This window comes from Ursus arctos, unplaced genomic scaffold, assembly GCF_023065955.2.
Source record: "Ursus arctos isolate Adak ecotype North America unplaced genomic scaffold, UrsArc2.0 scaffold_25, whole genome shotgun sequence".
NCBI classification, from domain to species: Eukaryota; Metazoa; Chordata; class Mammalia; order Carnivora; family Ursidae; genus Ursus; species Ursus arctos.
This window is the reverse complement of record NW_026622930.1, coordinates 12188528-12210914: the sequence shown is the minus strand read 5'-3', so window position 1 is coordinate 12210914 and position 22387 is coordinate 12188528. Positions and strand designations below refer to the sequence as shown.

The following is a 22387-nucleotide window of genomic DNA, read 5'->3' as shown; positions in this document are numbered from 1 at the left end:
TCCCCAATTCCTGACCTATAAAAATGAGCGCAAGATAACATGGCTACTTTAAAACCACAGACTGTTGAGGTCATTTGTTACATAGCAATAGTAGCCAGGACCTATGTTTGCGTGGGTAATTCGTTCTAACCTCAAAGAGATGCTGTCATTCATTTTCCAACGGTGGAATAGATGGGATCTAAATAGTTTTGTATTTCAAAAAACTTTTCTTCTGATATGTTCCTGACCTTTCATGGAACTCTGAACTAGATGCGATGACCGGATGAACGGATTTTTGAGCACGGTCTAGATCTCTAACAGCTGACTCTGGTTCCAAAATTTAATTTGGGAAATCTAGATCAGATCTTGTTAAATCAACCTTACAGGGACTGTACGGATGTTTTGCAATACTGAAATTCTGTAGTTTTGCTTTTTGTTTTTTGTGTTCTCGCTCTCTCTCTCTTTTTTTTTTAACATAGGTGACCTTGACATTTTTGTTTTATTAAACTGAACTTTTACTTATTTTATTTCTATCTAAAGTTGGATCAAAGGAGAAAAAAATGAAGGGGGGAGATGATGATAAAAAGTAGGGGCAGGACCTTCTTTCTATCAGTGACGATAGGAACAGTGTGTTTTCTCTAAGAGGCAGTTAAAGGTCAGTGTTACTTTCTCAGGCTTTCTGCAGGACTGATTAAAACTGAGAACGTGGGCTTGCCAGATTAGTGTGGGAAAGGAGAGAACTGAAGCATAGCTGAAGCTGAGGCGTATCCCAGAAAGCAGAGCCTGAGACAAAGACCTAAGAAGGGGAGTGTGAGCCCCTGGAGAAAAGCAAGCAAGAGGGGTACGAGGCAGAGAAGGAGGAACCAATGCTGGGAGATGGTCCCAAACAGCGCCACCGGGGTTCAATGAGTCTTTGGTTCCACAGAACCATTAATCTGCAGGGAGAAGGGGGAAGCATTTATCCCTAGCTCCCGTGTCCCTCAGCCAAAAGTTTGCCCCAGGGACGCCTGGGTGGCTCAGTTAGTTAAGCGTCTGCCTTCGACTCAGGTCATGATCCCAGGGTCCTGGGATTGAGTCCCCCTTCGGGCTCCCTGCTCAGTGGGGAGCCTGCTTCTCCCTCTGCCTCTGCCTGCCGCTCCCTCTGCTTGTGATAAATAAAATCTTAAAAAAAAAAAAAAGAGAGAGAGAGAGAGAGAGAGAGAGAGTTTGCCCCAGGCAGCCTTATACTCCCGCACTTCTGGGTTCTGCATGATTGGACATGGAGCAGTTTCTCCCAGCACCCCACACTCCAGCACCGGAGAAGCCCTGGGGAGGGAAGGGAGAAGCACAGCTGTGGGGAGGCCATCAGGTCACACCTGTGTGAATCCAGTCTCTATCATAAAGATCTAACATTCATGTTATTAGAGACCCAAAAGGAGGGTAAAAAGAAGAGAGGGCTGAAAAAGTACTCAGGGAAACAGTGACTGAAAACTGCCCCCAATCTACAAAATACGTAAATCTACAGACTCAGGAGGCTGAGTCCACTCCAAACAGGGTAAACCTAAAGAAATCACACCGTTTACATGATAGTCAAGTTTCTGAAAAACCACAAAGTCTTGAAAGCAGGGAGAGAGAAACACCGCCTTAAGGAAAAGAATGACATTTGAATGACAGCAAACACACACACAGGGCAGCCACTTAAAAAGCTATACAAAGAGACACACTTCAACCACTACAGAGAAATCTATTTTGATTTACCTTGATAAAAAATACTCAAGAAACCCCACAGAATAGCAGGAAAAAGAAACAGAGAACTGAGCACAAAAAATGAAATAGCAGACTTAAGCCCCAGCACATCAAAAATTATAAAATATAAATGGTCTAAATACACCAATTAAAAGATAGAGATTGGCAGAGTGGGCTAAAAACAGCCCCACCACAGCCCCGCCATATGTATTTACAAGAATCTCCCTTTATTTATTTTTTTAAAGATTTTATTTATTTATTTTTGTGAGAGCGAGAGAGCAAGCACAAGCGGCGGGGGGGGGGGGGGGGAAGAGGGAGAAGCAGGCTCCCCACTGAGCAGGGAGCCCGATGTGGCACTTGATCCCAGGACCTGAGGATCATGACCTGAGCAGAAGACCAGGTCTCTCCTTTCCCACACTAATCTTAACCAACTGAGCCACCCAGGTGCCCAAGAACCTCCCTTTAAGTATAACCAAGTAGACGGCTCAGTAGTAAAAGGAGAGAAAAAACATTTATTGTGCAAACAATCAAAAGAAAGCTGCAGTGGCTACAGATCAGAAGGAGACAACTCAGATCAAAGAAAATTTCCAGAGACAGAGAGTGACTTGATATCGTAATTAAAGGGTCAGTCCATCAAGAAGACGTCGGAATCCTAAGTGTGTCTGATGCAAACAACAGCGCTTCTGAATGTGTGGCTAAAACTGAAAGGAGAAAGAGACAACACTCGGATTAGGGCTGGAGACTTCAACACCCCTCTTGAAATTGATAGAACAACTGGACAGGAGATCAGCAGGGCTGTAGAAGGATTCAACAACACCATCAGCCAGGATCCAATTGACATTTATAGAATTTCACCCCACAAAGCACAATAAACTTTCTTTTCAAGTGCCCACAAAATATACCTACGTAGACCATATCCTAGGCCCTAAAACAAACCTCAGTAAATGTAAAAGGATATAAATCATAGGACATGTTCTGCAATGACAATGGACTCAAGCTAGAAACTGATAGCAAGAGAGAACAGGTATGTCTCCAGCAAACAGAGACTAGGCAACACATTTATAAATAACTCATGTATTAAAGAGGAAGTCTCAAGGGAAATTTAAGAAATTGAACTGAAGGACAATAAAAATACATAGTTTTAGCAACAATAAAAAGGAACTGAATGAAAATTAAAATGCAAATTTTAATAGCATGTTACAATTCGTAGGCCACACCTAAGGCAGAGTGGAGGGGAAATTTATTGTTACGCATAGGTTAGAAAAGCGGAAAATTCTCAGATCAATCATCTAACCTCTCACCTCAAGACCCAGTAAAAGAAGAACAAAATAAAATCCACAGCATGTAGGAAAGAGGAAGGAATAGAGATTAGAGCAGAAATCAATGAAATTGAAAACAAAAATAATAGAGAAAAATCAATGAAAAAATGAGCTGATTTTTTGAAAAGATCAATAAAGTCGACAAACCTCTGAAAAGACTGACAAAGGCGGGGGGGGGAGACACAAATGATCAATATTGGGAATGAAATGGGATATCATTACAGACCTTGTGGGCATCAGAAGGGTAGGAAGGGAGTACTATGAACAACTCTATATACATAAATCTGGTAACTTAGATGAAATAGACCAATTCCGTGAAAAACACAAACTACCACAACTTACTCAGTATGAAATAGATCATTTGAATAGCTCTGTGATTGTTAACCCTATGCGTATGTAATTAAAAATCACCCCCAAAAGAAATCTTCAGGCCCAGATGGTTTCACTGGAAACTTCCTGTCAAGGTTCTTAACTTAATCACATCTTTTGTCATTTAAGGTAATATTACTCTTTTGTCATCTAAGGGGATATTCATGGGTTCTGGGGATTAGGTTATGATCATATCTTTTTGGGGGCCACTATTCAGCCTACTACATATAGCCACAGTAATCAAGATTGTGTGGTGAAGGGATAGACAAAGAGGTTAATCAGAATATAGATGCAGAAAATGGACCCACACAAACATGTCCAACTGATTTTTTTTAATGCAAAAATAATTCAATGGAGGCAAGATAGCCTTTTCAACAAATGGTGCTGGAGGATTAGAGCGTCCATAGGCAAAAAACAAACAAACAACAACAACAAAAAAAAAAACCCGAAAAAAAACCCCTTTGATCTCATTTTCATACCTTACAAAAAATTAACTAAAAATGGATCTTGTCCTTAAATGTAAAATGTAAAGCTCTAAAACTTTTAGCAAAAAACATATGAGAAATTCCTTGGGAACGAGGAGAAGGAAAAATATTCTTGGACTCGACACCAAAAACACAATCTGTAAGAGGAAAAAAAAATCAATAAATAGGACTTCATCAAAATTAGAAACTTCCTCTGTGACAGATCCTGGATGAAGAGTTAAGGTACAGACTGGGAGAATTTATTTGGAAACCACAATATCAGACAAAAGATTTTTTCTAAAATATATCAAGAACTCTCAAAACGGCAACAAAACCAAACAAAACAAAAACCCCCCCAAACTGCACAATCCAATTAGAAAATGACCGAAGATATGAGCAGGCATTTCACCAAAGAGGATGCACAGATGGGAAATACATAGGAGATGTTCACCATCTTTAGCCATTAAGGAAATGCACATTAAATCTACGATGAGATGTCTCTATACGCTTAATGGCTAAGATGAAAAAGTAGTGACAATACCAAATCTTGGTAAGGATGCAGAGAAAGTGGACCACCTGTACATTACTTCTGGAAAGCAGCTCGCTATTTTCTTAAAAAACAAAAACTAATTATGACCCAGCAATTGCACTCCTGGACATTTGTAAAGAACTTTGAAAACTTACATTCACATGAAAATCTGTACACAGTATTTCTAGCAATTTCTTCATAATAGCCCCAAACTGGAAAGAACCCTGATATTTTTTTATGGATGAATGGTTAACCAAACTATGGTCCATCCATACCATGGAACAGCATTCACCAATAAAAAGCAATGCAGCCACCTGTATGAATAGCCAGAGAACTAATGCTGAGTGAAAAAAGGCAATCTATAAGACTGCCTACTCTAGGATCTCATTTATAGAACATTCTAGAAATGATAAAATGATTGAAATGGGAAACAGATTAATAGTTGCCAGGGGTTAAGGAGGTGGGTGGGTGGAGCTGGAGGGAAAGAGCAACAGCAGGGATCCCCGTGGTGGTGGAAACGTTGTGTATCTTGACTGTATCCATGTTAGTATCCTGATGGTAATATTGTACTATATATAGCTCGCAAGTTATTTCCTTGGAGGAAAGTGGGTTCAAAGTTACAAGGGATCCCCCTGTATTATTTCTTACAACTACATGTAAATCTATAATTATCTCAAAATAAAAAATTTAATAAATAAAAATGTGAATATGAAGCCAACAACCAGTGTAACCACCCTATACAGTTGGCTAATATGCTGTTTTTTATCATCTGTGTGACATTCTCAGCCATCATTCTTCAAGCATTGCCCTCGCCCTCTTATCAACTCCCCTTGGGGGACTCCGACCGTCTCCTACTGTCTCTTCTAAATCTACCTTCTCTTCCGTATTTTCCGTCATTTTGTCTCCCCAATCTGACATTCTTTGCTTTTTCACTGGATTGCTTAGTTAGAACAACCTGGGACCCAGTTAACGCTCTCTTTTCCTGAAGATACCTTCAAACTTGTTTCTTAAACTTAGCTTGCACAGCTGTTTCATAGCCTGTGCCTGATAACCTCAAAGCCTGACGGCTTTGTGGGTCTCTTTCTGTTTGTTTTTCTGCTTTCTCTTGCTCAGAGAGTCTGATTTTGGGGGGTTTCCTGATATTCTTTGGCCATAGTTTGGGCACTATATTAGAAATTATTTGTAGGGATGCCTGGGTGGCCCAGTTGGTTGAGCATCTGACTCTTAGTTTCAACTCAGGTCACGATCTCAGGGTCTTTTTTTTTTTTTTTTGTAAAGATTTTTATTTATTTATTTGACAGAGATAGAGACAGCCAGCGAGAGAGGGAACACAAGCAGGGGGAGTGGGAGAGGAAGAAGCAGGCTCATAGCGGAGGAGCCTGATGTGGGGCTCGATCCCATAACGCCAGGATCATGCCCTGAGCCGAAGGCAGACGCTTAACCGCTGTGCCACCCAGGCGCCCCACGATCTCAGGGTCTTAAGATCGAGCCCCACATCAGGCTCTCTGCTTAGTGTGGAGTTTGCTTGAGATTCTCTCTCCCTTGCCCTCCTGCTCTCTCTCTCTCTACCAGATAAATAAAATCTTTTAAAAAATTATTTGGAGGTAGAACTTGAGGCCAAGAATGGGGGCACTTTACTTCAAAGAAGAGTTGCTTTTGCCTCTGTCAGCTTCCTCAGTTACTACCAATTAAGACTCACCTTAAAGCCAGTTTAAGGCTTGAGATACCCGTGTCAAACCAGGTGACTGGAAAACTGGCTATAATTTTGTGAGGGCTGTTCTACTTCCAGCCATCCTGTCCAACGAGACTTCCTCCTAATGTCCTGGGCTTTGATTCCATCCTTCTCTCCTGAGGAATTGGTTTCTCTTCACTTTTCGCTGTATAATTTCTTACCGTATTATCATTGGTTGTGCTATTAAGATTTTTTAAAATGTTTACTCGCCAATTTTAGTTGTTTTCACCCTATAAATTCATTTTCTGTGCTAGGATAATATATGGTATCTTTTTTTAATTAATAGATACAAAATTCTTAGTAGCTACCAGGGTCTACGTAGTTAAACGACGTGATCTGGAGAAACAATGCACCATTGAAACCTCATTCAATGAGATCTGGAAATATTACAATTTGTTGTCACGGATTCAATCATCTTTGAATCCAGAATATAATAGTCCTTTCTGAAGCACTTTTTTAAAGCTTCTGCTATTAAAACAAATAAATATGAGCAACTATGAAAGAGCAGACAATTTTAAAGCAGTTGATGTCCTAGAAACACATCTGAAAGTGGTGTAACAAGGGTAATGTATTAGTTTCCTAGAGCTGCCATAACAAATAACTACAAACTGGGTTAGAACAGAAATCCATCTCTTACGGTTCTGGAAGCCAGAAGTCCAAAATCAAGGTGTCAGCAGAGTGGGGCTCCTTCCAGAGGCTCTAGGAGAGAGAAGGATCTGTTTCTTGCCTTTCCTAGCTTCCAGGGGCTGCACCGCCCCTGATCTCTCCCACCTTGTGCATGTTGCTTTCTACTCTTCTTTTCTGCATGTATCAAATCTCCCTCTGCTTCCCCTTATAAAGACACTTGTGATGGCCTTTAAGTCTCATTCAGAGAATCCAGGATCATCTCCCCATCTCAAAATCCTTAACTTAATTACATCTGCAAGGTAACATTCACAGGTTCGAGGGATTAGGACACGGCTATATCTTTTTAAGGAACGCCACAGAGCCCACTACAGGTGATATGATGTAAAATAAAGTTAGGTATAGCTCTTCTTGTGATAACATCTTGTTAAGATGGATAATAGACAGTAGAAAATTCATTTGAATATTGTTTGATCATTCTTTCTGCCTGGCTAAACGGAAAGTCTTAAAAAGTCTCTCTTTCTCTATTTCTCTCTCTTTCTCTATAAAAACACACACACACATACATAGTCTCTCTCTCTAATAATAATATAGAAAACATGTAATATATTAAATAGTCATAAAGGGTTTGAAGCATCTCAGAGAAAAGGAACTAGATTAGAAAGACCTGGTATTTACATCACTAATACACATTGTTTACTTGAATCTAATTGACTTAAATTCTTGCCAGCAGTGTTTTCATCATATCGAAACCATTAGAGTCTTGGTGTACTCCACTATCCCAATTATTTAAAAGAACAGAATATCTGAAAATGAAACGTAAAGTTTTCATGTAACTACAGATACTTTTCAAGTTCCAGACAACTGTTGATAAAAAGCATTCAGGTGATATCATCACGTCACCAAGGCAAGTGATGTTGAACCCTGAGAAAAAGTCATAATCGGACTACATTCAACGCCAACTAAAGAGGAGAAAGTTCGACACACAAATTTTTACTGTGAGGATATCTTTTGGACGGTTTATAATGAAAAAGGTGAAGTCATTCTTTTTTTTTAGGAGAAAGGATGTTAAGGGCTAAACATTAGCAGACTGTAAGATCAAATAGAATGCTGATTAACTGGAATCTGAATGCTAACAGTAACTGCTAAGATTACATAGAATCCTGTCTCTATAAACACCATTTTATAAATACGATTTGTTAAAATATCGACATGTCTTTCAGCAGTCTAAATTGTACGGCACATTATGCAAACACCAACTCGCTCACCTACCTAAGTGAGAAGCCCAGTAAAAATACACAGAACAAATGTATTCAAACGTTGTCATCCTTTTAGTAACATGTCTATGAATGATAGGAATTTACATTCAGCAACTGTTTGCATATTTGAAAATTTTCATATGTAGTTTAATATAAACATTTTTAAATATTAAATTTTATTCATTTAGTTTTGAAGATTTCATTCATTTATTTTGGAAAAGAGAGAGAGAGTGTGTGTGTGAGCAGGGGGAGGAGCAGAAGGAGAGGGAGAGAACCTCAAGCAGACTCCCCGCTGAGTGAAAAGCCTGACTTCGGTGCTTGGTCTCACCACCCTGAGATCATGACCTGAGCAGAAACCAAGAGTTGGGCACTTAACCGACTGAGCCACACAGGTGCCCCTAAATATTAAATTTTAAATCGAATTTTTTAAAAAATCGAAGTACAATTGACACATAATTAGTTTCAGGTGTACAATACGGTGATTCGACAAGTGTATATGTTATGCTCCGCTCACCACGAGTATGCCCACCATCCGTCATCACGCAAAACTATTACAATGTCATTGACTCTCTCCTTATGCTGTACCTTTTATCCCCATGATTTACTCCATAGCTGGAAACCTGTACCTTCCATATTTGATTTTAAATTTTGCATCCGGAAAGGTTATCTGAAAAGACTGTAGCTTCTGAAGAGGAATGTAAATTATATGTAAAGCATGGCATTCCTCCTAAGATGATTGTACTTCAGCTTCTCTGGGGGATATGACGGCTCATGGGATAACTCTGTATTTAAAGGGGTTTTCCCAGTTTCATATACTATATGTCTTCTGCTACAAAAATGGTATCTTATTTTACGGTTCCATCAAATAGCCTAATAAGGGGCACCCTTAAGAATAAAAATAAATGCAAGTACAGCTGTTTACAGTGGGATTGAACCCCAGAAATCATGAAATCCAAGCCTCTCATTTTAGTGATGAGAAAAATAAGTTTGAGAATTAGGACTTGCCCAAGGTTCTCATTGCTGGTAAGAGAGAAGATGAAGCTTGAAGCTTGAAGGTGGCCTGTAGACCCGGAATTCAATGTTCTTTCTACCGTGGGAAACCACTCATCAAAAAGATGTGTAACTTTCCTTCTTCGAATAGCAAATACAATGCCTCTAAAGAAGCCCTTTTATTAAGAGCATACTAATACATTGAGGAGTGTTAAGTATATTCTCTACTTGTTATTTTTTTATTTTTAAAACAATTTATTTGAGAGAGAAAGAGAGAACACGAGCGGGAGGGGCAGAGGGAGAGGGAGAGAGAATCTCAAGCAGGCTCTGCACTGGGCGCAGAGCCCGACATAGGGCTGGATCTTGTGACCCTGAGATCGGGAACTGAGCTGAAACTAAGAGTCGGGGGCTTATCTGATTAAGCCACCCGGGCGCCCCCGTTACTTTGTTTGAAACCATGGCTTACTATTGCCTGTTAACAGGATTTATAGAGGGAATGTCGAATCTTTATTTTAAATTTTAAAGAAAGTTTGTATTGCCCCACCATACGGTTTAGCAACAGATTTACTTTTTAAATTTGTTTTTATTTATTTTTTTGTGGGAGGGGGAGGCGCAAAGGGAGAGTGAGAATTTTGAGCAGACCCTATGCCCAGCACAGAGTCCGATGCAGGGCTCAAACTCATGACCCTGAGATCATGACCTGAGCTGAAATCAAGAGTCAGGCACTTAACCAACCAAGCCACCCAGGCACTCCCAGATTTACTTTTTTTTAACAGAATATTGACCTGATATAACAGTTTCACTACCAACTAGGTGTTTAATGTTGGGATTCTACTGGTACTAGATAATTTTAAAGCTCAAACCTCTCAAATAGTCCTGAAGAATACAGGATAAAATTGAAAAAGGTAATCATAGGATTACAACCATGGTACTTGGATATCCTTTATCTTCTGTCTTTTTTTTTTTTTTAACTTCTAGACCTTGATTTCTCTATAAAAGGGAGGGAAAGGAACAAAATAAAATGGCACAGTTGAAGAAATACGGAACGCTCCAGGGATTTTCATGTCATCCTTGCACGGGGGGCACGTTAATCTTCTCTGTATCCTTCCAATTTTAGTACACGTGCTGCCAAAGCGAGCACTATCTTCTTCTTCTTCTTTTTTTTTAAGATTTTATTTATTTATTTGAAAGAAAGAGAGAGCGAGCGAGCAGTGGGGAGGGGCAAATTAGAGGGAGAAGCAGACTCCCCACTGAGCAGCGAGCCCAATGTGGGGCTCGATCCCAGGATCCTGGGATCAGGACCTGAGCCAAAGGCAGATGTTTAACCAACTGAACCCCCCAGACGCCCTCCTCCGTCTTTTTAACGGAGACTGGCAACTAGCAAAACGTTCACAAGATATTTTGCATGACATGATCAGGGCTGCTTTGGGTCAAACTGCAAAGTGTCTTATTCTTTATACTTTTCTCATCTTCCACCTTCCCTAAGTGTCTCCTTCTAAGACCCGGACTGATCCATCCTCCTATCAATCCAGTTACCAAAAAAGAGAGAGGGATTACATGTGCACTATGCTTTCCGCACACAAACAAATAAAGCTGCATGGAAATTGGGTACGTTATCTCTGAAATGCTAGCAATGATTGCTCCAGAACTGGGTACCCATTCAGAGCAGGTTGACAACCCTCCTGTATAACATAGATTGACAGAGAAACTTGAATGCCCACGCCATCCTCAGAACTTTTTTTGTAAGCAGTTAGCCAAAATGTATATATACTAAAATTCCAATTTTATACTCATTTCAAAAGGATTTCCATCCCCAAGTGCTTTGGCCCTACGTGGCTCTGTATACTGTTCTCTGTTGCGTGCCTCTCTGAGCCAGGTGAAGACGTTTCTCATTGGAGTGGTCATCCTTCAATGTCCTCCACCAGCTCCTGACCCAGAAGTTCAACATTATCTTTTTGAATTTAGGAGTGGGCTTTTTGAAACTTCATAATGGAACTGACTTCTTGAGCTTTTAAACATCAAATAATAGTACCAACATTGAAAGAGTGTTGGCTCTTTTTGATAAGCTCTTTGTAAGAATGCTTGGCAAAGAGCTGCATTCTTAAAAGACAAGTGAAATTCAGAATATCTTTACATTTCTAAATGGAGGAGAAGGACATAAAGAACAGAACTTATGGTCCACTGCACCACTGGGCCACTGATGGCAGGTGAAATTTTAACAGTCAACATGCTTCTGATTTCTGCATGCTTAATCTCTGAAGTCCTTTACCAGGAGAACAGTTTAATCCTTTGATTAGGGGTTGCAAACTACTAATCTGGGGGTCAAGCCCAGTTCACTGATCTAGTACATTTGCCTGCATAGTTTAAAAATTGGGAAATTTTACATAAAAAGTATGGACATCTGACTTCCCTTGAGGGATTGGGAAATCTGGCCACATTGCTCACATTCCCATGGGACAACAACGGGTAGGTGACACGAAACAGAAACCAGCTTTATTAGAGAGGGTGCACGCACCTGTCAGGGTTCACTTGTCCTGCTTCCTTATCGATGCGTGGCCCCGTAAGCCCGTAAGTTTCTGACCATTCTTAGAAGAATCAGTAAGTACCTTGCAGCTAAGCCAGGTAACTCTATGCAGATGAGCCAGCAGAGTAGTTCAAAAACAATTTTTTCTCTGTATATCTGCAAGAAAATTAAGTTCCAGAAATTCAGCCGACTTCAAAAGGACGAAAATTCCTCTAGGTTGTGTGACTTTTTTTTTTTTTTTTATCACTTTTGAGGTTCCTTAATTCTTTCGTTTCTCTATCTAATTTGTTTTTCTTTTGCTGAGAACTTAAGAAAATTTAACTGAAACTAAAAATTGTATCAAAGTAATCCAAAATCTTTACAAATGCCATTTTTTTCTTTCTAAAACGATTAACATTTTTTTTTCTTTTTAATACTGAGTTGTGAACCAGGCAGACATGTTTCTAATGGTAGAGTTTACCAGAAGCTATTATTTCTACTGTGTAGCTAGCAGCATCATCCATATAATTTCTAGTTTTTATTTTAAGCACATTTAAATTTCCAACTAACACTTGAATAAATGGTGAATACAATACACTAGCAGTTGCTGTGGAAACCTGAACAACTATTAACGCTCACCTGGTAAGATAATGAAAAAAGTAACTAAGTTTAAAAAAAAAAATCAAGATTATACTCAATGGCAAGATTCTAGAGTAGAGGCCATAAACTGGCAGCCCTTCCACTGTATCTGGCTCACACATTGGATTCAAAAATTCTAAATTAATTGCCAACACTGAAAATTGCAATGCCTGTCATGAAGTTTCCACAAGGGGGCGCTTCCAGGACACTTGATTGGGCAAAATGATGTGCCTGGCCCCAAAGTTATTCTTCTTCAACTCAGAAAAATTACAAGGAAGCTCATTTTCACCATTTTTTCCTGTTGTTTAAAAAGTATTGATAATATATAAAGGTATAAAAAAATACAAGAAGTAGCTGTTGGAAATGATGAGACTAAGATGTGACATCATTGTATTGAGCATACAATCCAAAGAAATCAGCAAATTCCCAGAACTAACCAGAAGATTTAATAAGATGACTGCGAACAAGATAAATATAGCTGTTAAGAACGCTCAAGTATTTCAGCACGGAAAACATAATATCTTTTCTTCCTTACCTCATCTTTTAAAACTAGACACAAGTCAGATCCCATTATGTGTGCTAGATACATTCTTGAAGAGAGGCAGTGGGGGTGGGGCAGAGAGAGAAGGAGAGAGTCCTAAGCGCGCCCCACGCCCAGCACGGAGCCTGATGCTGGGCTGGATCTCCCAACCCTGAGATCACGACCTGAGCTGAAACCAAGAGTCAGATGTTTAATGGACTAAGCCACCCAAGTGTCCCCTGAACCATTGCTTCTAAAGGAAACACAGGCATAGGTTCTTGTGAGCCTCTGGTCACATTTTCATCAACTGATCATAACCTTGTTTTAATGTATGTTTCTGCTGATTGATTTGGAGTTACGAATAAATTTTAGTAAGTAGGCAAACTGGGAACTCTAGAATCTGCAAATAAGAATCGACTCTAGGTAAAATTGCGAAAACACCCACTTATAATTTTACAAAAATATATACTTTTTTAAAAAATGCAGTCTTTTGTCATTAGCTTTTTGGTTGTTTCTCTTCTCATTCTCCTTCTTTTCCGCTACTACAGCCTTCCCTACTTTCACACCATGGCCCAGGGTGATTGAGGTGGACGACTTAATTGATGTCATCCTGTCTTTTCCTTAAGTTTCGTCACATACAAAATAAACATATACCTGTAAACATAGGTTGTTTTACAAAGCTAGAATTAAACGCTCTTCTCTCCATCTTGTTTTTCTTATTATCTTGTGGAAATTCATCCAAGTCAACCAGTATATCTCTAAATCAGCCTTTATAAAGGCTATATGATATTCCATGGTTTGGGGGATGTATCTATCTTCCTGCTGATACACGTTCACTTCGTATTTGTTTTATTATTTCCTAATAAAAACAATGCTACAGTAAAGTTCATAGAACATATAGGCTTTTATGTCTGTGGGCTAGGTCCCCAGGAAAGGGACTGTTGGCTATTATCAGATTATTTTCCAGAAAGTCTGATGCTAACATTTCTACCAGCAGTATCTGAGAGTCCTCTGATCACATATCCTTAAAAGGAATAGACGCAATATGTCCTTTATTTTTTGCCAGGCTGCCGGTTAAAGGGTCATTTCATCGTTGTCCTAATTTGCATCTCCCCGAGGGTCATCACATTTGAGCAGTTTCTCGTGCTCGTTGCCATGTGGATTTGCCTCTCTGCGAACAATCTACGTTTTCATTGGTCTGACTGATCCCTTTTTGTTGACGTGTAAGCGTTCTTTGTATATTCAAGATCACGAAAAATTCATTATTTTTACAGTATTTTCTAATTTGTTATTTTTTTAGTTTTTATTTAAATTCCTGTTAACATACAGTGTAATATTCGTTGCAGGTGTACAATACAGTGATTCAATACAATACCTGTTTCTCATCACAGCAAGTGCACTCCCTAATCCCCATCGCCTCTTTAACCCACCCCCATCCTCTCACCTCTGGTAACCATCATGTTTCTTGATTTGCCTCTCTTTCTCTCTCTCTTTTTTCCCCCTTTGCTCGTTTGTTTTGTTTCTTAAATTCCACATATGGTATTTGTCTTTCTCTGTCTTATTTAACTTAGCACAATACTTTCTAGCCCCAGCCAAAGAATGAATGGCAAGGTTTCATCCTTTTTTATGGCTGAGCAATATTTCATTGTCTACATAAACCGCTTCTTCTTTATCCATTCATCAGTTGATGGACACGGGCTGTTTTCATAATTTGGCTATTGTAATGTTGCAATAAACATTGGGGTGCATATATCCCTTTGAGTTAGTATTTTTGTATTTTGGGGGTAAATACCTAGTAGTGCAATGGCTGGATTGTAGGGTAGTTCTATTTTTAACCTTTCTGAGGAAATTCAATACTGTTTTCCAGAGTAGCTACACCAGTTTTCCTGCCAACAGTGCTCCAGAGTTGCTTTTTCTCCACATCCTTGCCAACAGCTGTTGTTTGTTGTGTTGTAGGTTAAAAAAAAATTTTTTTTTTTTTGAGTAGGCTCCACACCCAAAGTGGACCCCAATGCAGGGCTTGAACTCATGACCCTGAGATCAAGAGTCTGGTGCTTAACCAACTGAGCCCCCATCTCATGTTGTTGATTTTAGCCATTCTGAGAGGTGTTAAGGTGGTATCTCATTGTGGTTTTGATTTATATTTCCCTGATGATTCTAAAGACTTATTTATTTATTTGAAAGAGAGAGAGAGAGCACAAGAGCAGGGTGAGGGGCAGTGGGAGAAGCAGACTCCCCACTGAGCAGGGAGCCCCAATGTGGGGCTCAATCCCAGGACTCAGGGATCATGACCTGAGCGGAAGGCAGACACGTCACCAACTGAGCCACCAAAGCTCCTCTCCTTAATGATTCTAAATTTGTTATTATATATAAACTTTGATTACGGTATTTTTTCCAAAACATGATTTTAATTTCTATATAGTCAAAATGCTCGCCTTTCCTCTATAGCTCTTGGATCTCCAGTTTTATTGTCTTCCTGCCCCTAGATTATACACGTGGTATTTTATATTTTCTTAAAGGACGTTTATGCTTTAATCCATATAGAATTTTTTTTTGGAGATGGTGCTAAGATAGGCATTCAATTTTATTTTCATCCAGGGGGCTGGCCAGTTGTGCCAGCCCCATTTAATAAACAATCTACTATTTTCCACCTATTTGAAATAATACCTTTGTCGATATGAATGCTATTATATTTATATTAGGGACAATACGTTTTAGTGATCTATTTGTCTACTCTTATTATGGGTTAAAGGAGGGTTAAAGGAAGACATTTTTATATTTTTTTTCCCAGTCAAGAACATGATGTGTATTTCCTTTTGCTCAAATCTTATTTTATGGCTCTCAAAAAGGGTTTTTATAAGTTTCCCTCATATAGGTTCTAATCTTGTTACATTTACTTCCAAGTACTTAATAGATTTTGTTGCTATTATGCATGGAAAAAAATCTCCCCGTATCTTTTTCTAGGAAATTATTACTAAAATAGAGAACAGTTATTTTGTACATTTAACTTATAAACCACCTTATGAACTTCATGAATTTTATGGATTCTAATGCATTTTTCTTATCAGAATCTCTTGGCCTTCCTGGTTATAAAGTAGTATCAGCAACAAACAGATGGTTTTTATCTTTGCTTTTCCAGTGTTATACCAGGTCCCTGACTTCCTTGTCCTAGAGTTTCTGTTATAATTTCCAAGACAATGCAGAGTATTAGAATAGTAGCGGGTAGTCCTGCTTTGTTCCTAATGGTTTAGATCATCTGACCAATGTCCACTGAATGTTTGCTGAGAGTCAGGCAGGGAGCGCTGAGGATACCTGGGGGACTAAAGCAAAGTCCCTGGACACATGATGCTTGCATTCTAGAAGGGGTGCCAGGGAAGGGGACTTTGAGTACCTTTGCTCCACAAATGTTTGTTCATGTTCCTGATTTTCACTGATGGAGCTGTAGTGTTTTGCCCCTTAAAGATTCTTTCACAACTATTCCTATGTTTTAAAAGGAAGAGCTGCCAAATTTTATCAAATGCCATTTAAGAATTAAATTAGATGATTATTTGATTTTTCTCTTTTAACTTACTGAAGAACTTGTGTTGAAATATGTTGATCAGCTTCCTGATACTGAATTCTCCTTGCAATCCTGGACTACAGGACTCGGCCACGCTGTATTGCTCGTTTGTTGCATGGCTGGATTCAATTCACTAATATTTTATCTGGAATTTTTGCTCCTTTTTATTATTAACAGTACATAAACTTTATAAAAAGAATTGGGGGAGTTTCCACTCTTTTCTATGGTGAGTAAATGTTCAAATAACATTGGAATTATCTGTCCCTTTTAGATGACGTAAATCTCAGCTCTTAATCTCTCTGATTCGGCTTTTATTTCAGGGACAGTTGCTTGATACCCTTTCCAAATCTCTTTTATGACACTTGGTTTCTGCAAACTTTCCATCTCTTCTTAGGTCCATTTTGGTCATTTAGAATTTGGTAGGGAAGGATGCATTCCTCCAGCTTTTTTAAATTCGTTTTTTTCCACCCAGTTGCCCTTGGAAGTCTCGTACATCTTTTCATCTTGCCAATATTTGTGGCTATTTTGTCTTTCACGTTTCTGTTCTTTACTTTTGTTAGCTTTATCGAGATGTAATTGAGATGGGATATAATAGAAGACACATATACGAAGTGTATAATTTGGTAATTTTTGACAAATGCATATGCCAGTAAAAAACATGACCACAATGGAGATAATGAAACTATTCATCACCCCCTAAAGTGTCCGCAACGCTCCTTCCACTTCTCCACCCCACCCCCAGGCAACCACTGATCTACTTTCCCGTCGCTATAGATCGGTTTGCATCTGGTGTGGACTCTCTTTGGTTTCTTTTGCTCAGCATCATGATTTGGGGTTCATCCCGGTTGTTGGTCATACCCATAGTTCATCCCTTCTTATGGCGGAGTAGTATTCCATGGTGGGGTTACAGCCCGATTTGTTTATTTATTGACTTGTTGACGGATATTTGCGTTGTTTCCAGTTCGGGGGTATTACAAGTAAAGTTGCTACGAGCAGTTGTGTACACGTCTTTGTATGGACATGTGCTTTCCTTTCTCTTGGGAAAATACTAAGGCATATGGTGCGCAGATGTTTAATTTTTTAAGAGATGATAAAACTGTTTTCCAAAATGGTCGTACCATTTTACAACCAACCTTTGGAATGATCAATCTTTAGAGCCATTCTAATAGTTGGATCGTGAAACAACAAGGGTTGTTGTGGGTGGGTGGGAGTGCAAGCTGATGCAGCTACTGGGGAAGACAGTATGGAGGGTCCTCAAATACTTAAAAATAGAATTACCCTACAATCCGGTAATCTCACTACTGGGTATTTACCCCAAAAAATACAAGAACACTAATTTGAAAGGATATATGTACCCCTATGTTTACTGAAGCATTATTTACAATAGCCAAATTATGGAAACAGCTCACGTGTCCATCAGTAGATGAATGAATAAAGAGAAAATGGTATCTATATACAATGGAATATTATTCAGCAGTAAAAAACTGAAATCCTGCCATTTGCAACAACATGGATGGAACTAGAGGGTATTATGCTAAGTCAAATAAGTCAGAGAGCGACAAATGCCATATGATTTCACTCATATGTGGAATTTACGAAACTAAACAAAGGAAAAAGAGGGAGACAAACCAAGAAATAGACTCTTTCTTTTTAAAAAAGATTTTATTTATTTGAGACAGAGAGAGAATGAGCACGGGGTGAGGAGGGGGAAGAGGAAGAGGGAGAGGGAGAAGCAGACTCCCCGCTGAGCAGGGAGCGTGACATGGGACTTGATCCCAGGACCCTGGGATCATGACCTGAGCTGTAGGTAGATACAACCAACTAAGCTACCCAGACACCCCAAGAAATAGACTCCTAACTATAGAAAAAAGGCGGATGGTTACCAGAGGGGAAGGGAGTGGGGGGATGGGTGAAACAGGTGATAAGGATTAAAGACTGTACTTGTGATGAGCACTGAGCAATGTACAGAATTTTTGTTGAATCACTATATTGTACACCTGAAACTAATATAACACTGTATGCTAACTATACTGGAATCAAAATTTAAAACTTAATTTAAAAAACTAAAAACACGTTATGCAGTAGTGTATTCTTGTAGTTTACTTTTGATATGGGCTTGATTTTGATTAAGGTTTGGTTCTGGTTCCTGGTTCAAATTTTCTTTCAGTTTGTTTTTGTTGCTTCGCAACTCAAACAATTAGAAACCAACCAGGACAATTTACTCCTTCCACAACCACCATAGAGAGGGATACTTGTAAATCTTGTAAAAAAAAAAAAAAGGGGGGGGCTATCGGACAATTAAGAAAATCATAAGAGAAAATGCATTTGCAATACTGTGCTGCATTTATCGAAAAAAACTATTGAAAAAAAACCCGTGAACGAGAGAACCTGTGCATTTCAAACCCATGTTGTTCTTCCTAACCACTGTGCCGTCTTCCTAACCACTCACTGCTGTAAACTGTAAGGTGTACAACTTTGGGTTCATTTTTCACAACTTAAAAAACACGAGTTTTGCAGTGCCTGGGTGGCTCAGTCAGTTAAGCATCTGCCTTCAGCTCAGGTCACAATCCCGGGGTCCTGAGATCCAGCCCCGTGTTGGCAGTCTGCTTCTCCCTCTCCCTCTGCCCTACTCCCTACTTGTGCTCTCTCTCTCTCAAATAAATAAATTAAAAATCTTAAAACAAAACAAACCCATGAGTCTTACTTTGAAGCTGGGGGAGATTCACCCCAACAGGAGACCTTAAGCTGAGGCTCTTTTGATAATGACATGAGACAGACTGCTTTCTCACTGACTTTGGAACAAATAGATGACATCACAGTGGGGTCAGCTTCCGCCCAAAGCTGGAACACAAGTCTCTCAGATTCTCCCACCTGGTCTCCTTCATAGTCCTTCATATCCTTCTTGTCGTTCTTTCATTGTCTATCACCCATTAGTTCCAGCACTTCCTTGAGTCATGCCTTCCCTTTCTTTTTCATTTCTGCCCTCCTTATCATTTCCTTTTCTATTCCTCATCTACCTACAAACATTCAAGGTCTCCGGTTGTTGGACTAAACCTCCCTGACCTCCACATCTAACCAAGAAAGTCATTGCATGGCAACCATGGTCCTGACCATCAAAGGACTGCTCCATCCCAATTTCTCAAATTCACTAGATGGGTTCCCACTGGCCTCAAGTCTTGGTTTTGCTTCTTAATACAGCCTCTATCTCTTTTTTCCTCTGTCTTGTAATTATCTTCCCAACTAAATGCCTTGCCTCCAGAACTCTTTCTCAGCTCCGGACCACCATCAGAGCTCCACAGATGGTTGAGCCAGTGCTCCAAGGAGAGTGCCAACAAGGAATTGCTGACTCTGTGGACAGTTTCACTGAGCCTTGACCAAGACCCCACAGTGATTACTCTAACCCCTAAGAGTGTTCTAAGACAAATGATGTCTGTCTTGCACAAGACGGGGCACTGACAAGGCCAAACACAGACCTTTCCCCTTTTGCCTGAATCCACTGACAAGGCCAGACACTGGTCCTCCAACTCCCCGTTCTTTGTCTCATGATTGATTTGCTAAGATTAAAACTGTCCCCTGAAACTCGCTAACCACAGAGAAAAACATTTCCTGTTCACATAACTGAATGAGACTTCTCCTGCTTGAAAAACAACCCCAACCATAAATCACCCCATCTGCAACTTGTTTACTCCTCCCTAGAAAAGTCTAAGGCAAAACATCCTGCTGAGACGCTCTGATCTTTGGATTTTGGATGTTCCACTCATTGACTGAAAAACACCAATCTCCTTACCTGTCTCATTTTTGTTTTTGACATAAATCTCATGAAAAAGTGATCAAACCATAGAGCGCTAGTGTAAAAACCAACAAATGGACCAAGAAGTAAAAATAAATTCATGCTATGTGGAAATCTGATATATGATAAGGAAGGCACCACACAGGAATGGCAAAACAAAAACAAAACCAAAAACCAACTGTTTAATTGACGGTACTGGGCAAATTAGTTCACTTTATGGAGAAAAATAAAATGAAGTTAAACCACCTTCTTATATTAAAATAAAAGGGGGGGGGGTGTCTCAGACTGAAGTCCTAAATTCAAAAGTTAAACTTACAAATCAAATTGAAGAAAATGTAGGAAAATATCTATGAACTCGAAGTGGAAGGAAAGCGGAAATGAAAGGAAAATGGAAGGAAGTGGAAGGAAACGTCCTCACCCAGACTCAAATAATGCATGAATTTGAGTCCATCAAAATGAAAAATTTCTGATAAACATGTACCCATTGGCAAAATTAAGAGACATGACAGACTGACTAGGGATTGTATTGGAGAATTGATTTTAGACTCTCATTTATAGACCATTATTGGGTGATAAATTCAGTGTAGTGATTGCAATGCGCACTAAAATATAAAGTAGAATAGAATGGAGAGTATCAGAGATCAGGGGCACCTGGGTGGCTCAGTCGTTAAGCGTCTGCCTTCGGCTCAGGGTGTGATCCCGGCGTTCTGGGATCGATTCCCGCATCAGGCTCCTCCGCTGGGAGCCTGCTTCTTCCTCTCCCACTCCCCCTGTTTGTGTTCCCTCTCTTGCTGGCTGTCTCTCTCTCTGTCAAATAAATAAATAAAATCTTAAAAAAAAAAGTATCAGAGATCATAGTATTAGAGAAATACAGTCATTGACTTTTTAAGTTATGTAAATAAAATGCAAATTAAAATATACATTATACACAATGTGTATTGTGGGGAATAGAATATTTACATATACATAATATATCAATACATAGTAACATAATTAATCACATCTAATTACATAGACTTAATATACAATTATATATTAATATAATCAACATATACTGTATTTACATATAATCTTCATATGTACTAATATGATATATATTATAGATAATGTGTATATGTTGATTATAATGTTAAATATATTTTACTGTCGATTATGATCAAAACAGTGAAAACCATTTGATATTTGCTTGAGCAAATCAGAGAGAAAATAATGATACTCAACAGAAAATTGAGAAAGTATCCCAACAGGCAATGAACACAGAGAGAAGCCTAATGGCTAAGTATACGAAGAGGTGCTCAAACTTAAAAGTAATCTGGCAGGTACATTTTAAAACTATGTTACATCACAATGACAAAAATAAAAAAGACATATGCTACTAAGTGCGAGGGTACGTGGGAACTCTTGCAGTTTTGGTGAAAGTATAAACTGGTTAGGACATTCTAGAAATAATCACTTAGAGGTACTTAGTGGAAGTAAGAACGTAAATTCTCTTTGACTCAGCAAAGAGAAATCCACATCCGTGTGTGTATATCTGGGAGTGGCGTATACACCACTTCTGCCCTTAAGGTGGCATATAATGGGATGCTTGCCGCGGTGGTGTTTATGGTTTGCAAAGCTGCAGGCAAATCTAGGTTTCATCATTAGGGGAATGGGTATCTAGAATGTGGCCAATGCACATTTATAATATGAATTACTACGCACTAGTTAGAAGCAACAGACTCGGTATACACCAAACAAAATCTTGAGTGATAAAGGAAAACACAGAATGAGATTTACAGCGTGATACCATTCAAGTCAAACACATACATGCACATACTGCATATTTTAACAGTTAAAACTAGTTGTCTTTAGGTAGTAGCAATACGGATTTTTTTCTTTTCTTTATTCTTTTTGGTATTTTTAAAGTTTTCCACAAGTTTATATATATTGCTTTTCTTTTTTCTTTTTTTAAGATTTTATTATTTATTTGAGAGAGAGAATGAGAGAGAGAGAACACAGGCAGGGGGAGGGGCAGAGGGAGAGAGAGAAGCAAACTTCCCACTGAGCGGGGAGTCAGATGTGGGGCCCAACCCCAGGACTCCAGGATTATGACCTGAGCTGAAGGCAGACGCTTAACCAACTGAGCCACCCAGGCGCCCCTTATATATATTATTTTCCATAATGAGAATATAAATAATAAATTTTATTATTAAAAAGTCACCTATGTGAAAGAATAGTCTTTTCATACAAATAGACATTTTTCCAAAGAAGATATATAATGGCCAATAAGCACACAAAAAGATTCCCCATATTATAGTCATCAGGCAAATGCAAATCAAAACCACACTGAGATACTGCTTCACACACATTTGGATGTCAGTAAAAAAGACAGACAATATAAAGTGTT

General features: G+C 39.1%; 1 non-coding gene across 1 annotated transcript; it reads right to left on the bottom strand.

Moving 5' to 3' along the window:
- Nucleotides 1–10024: 10024 nt before the first annotated feature.
- Nucleotides 10025–10131, bottom strand: LOC113267445 (U6 spliceosomal RNA). Its single transcript, XR_003320792.2, has one exon. It is a non-coding gene; the product is annotated as a U6 spliceosomal RNA (small nuclear RNA).
- Nucleotides 10132–22387: the final 12256 nt, after the last annotated feature.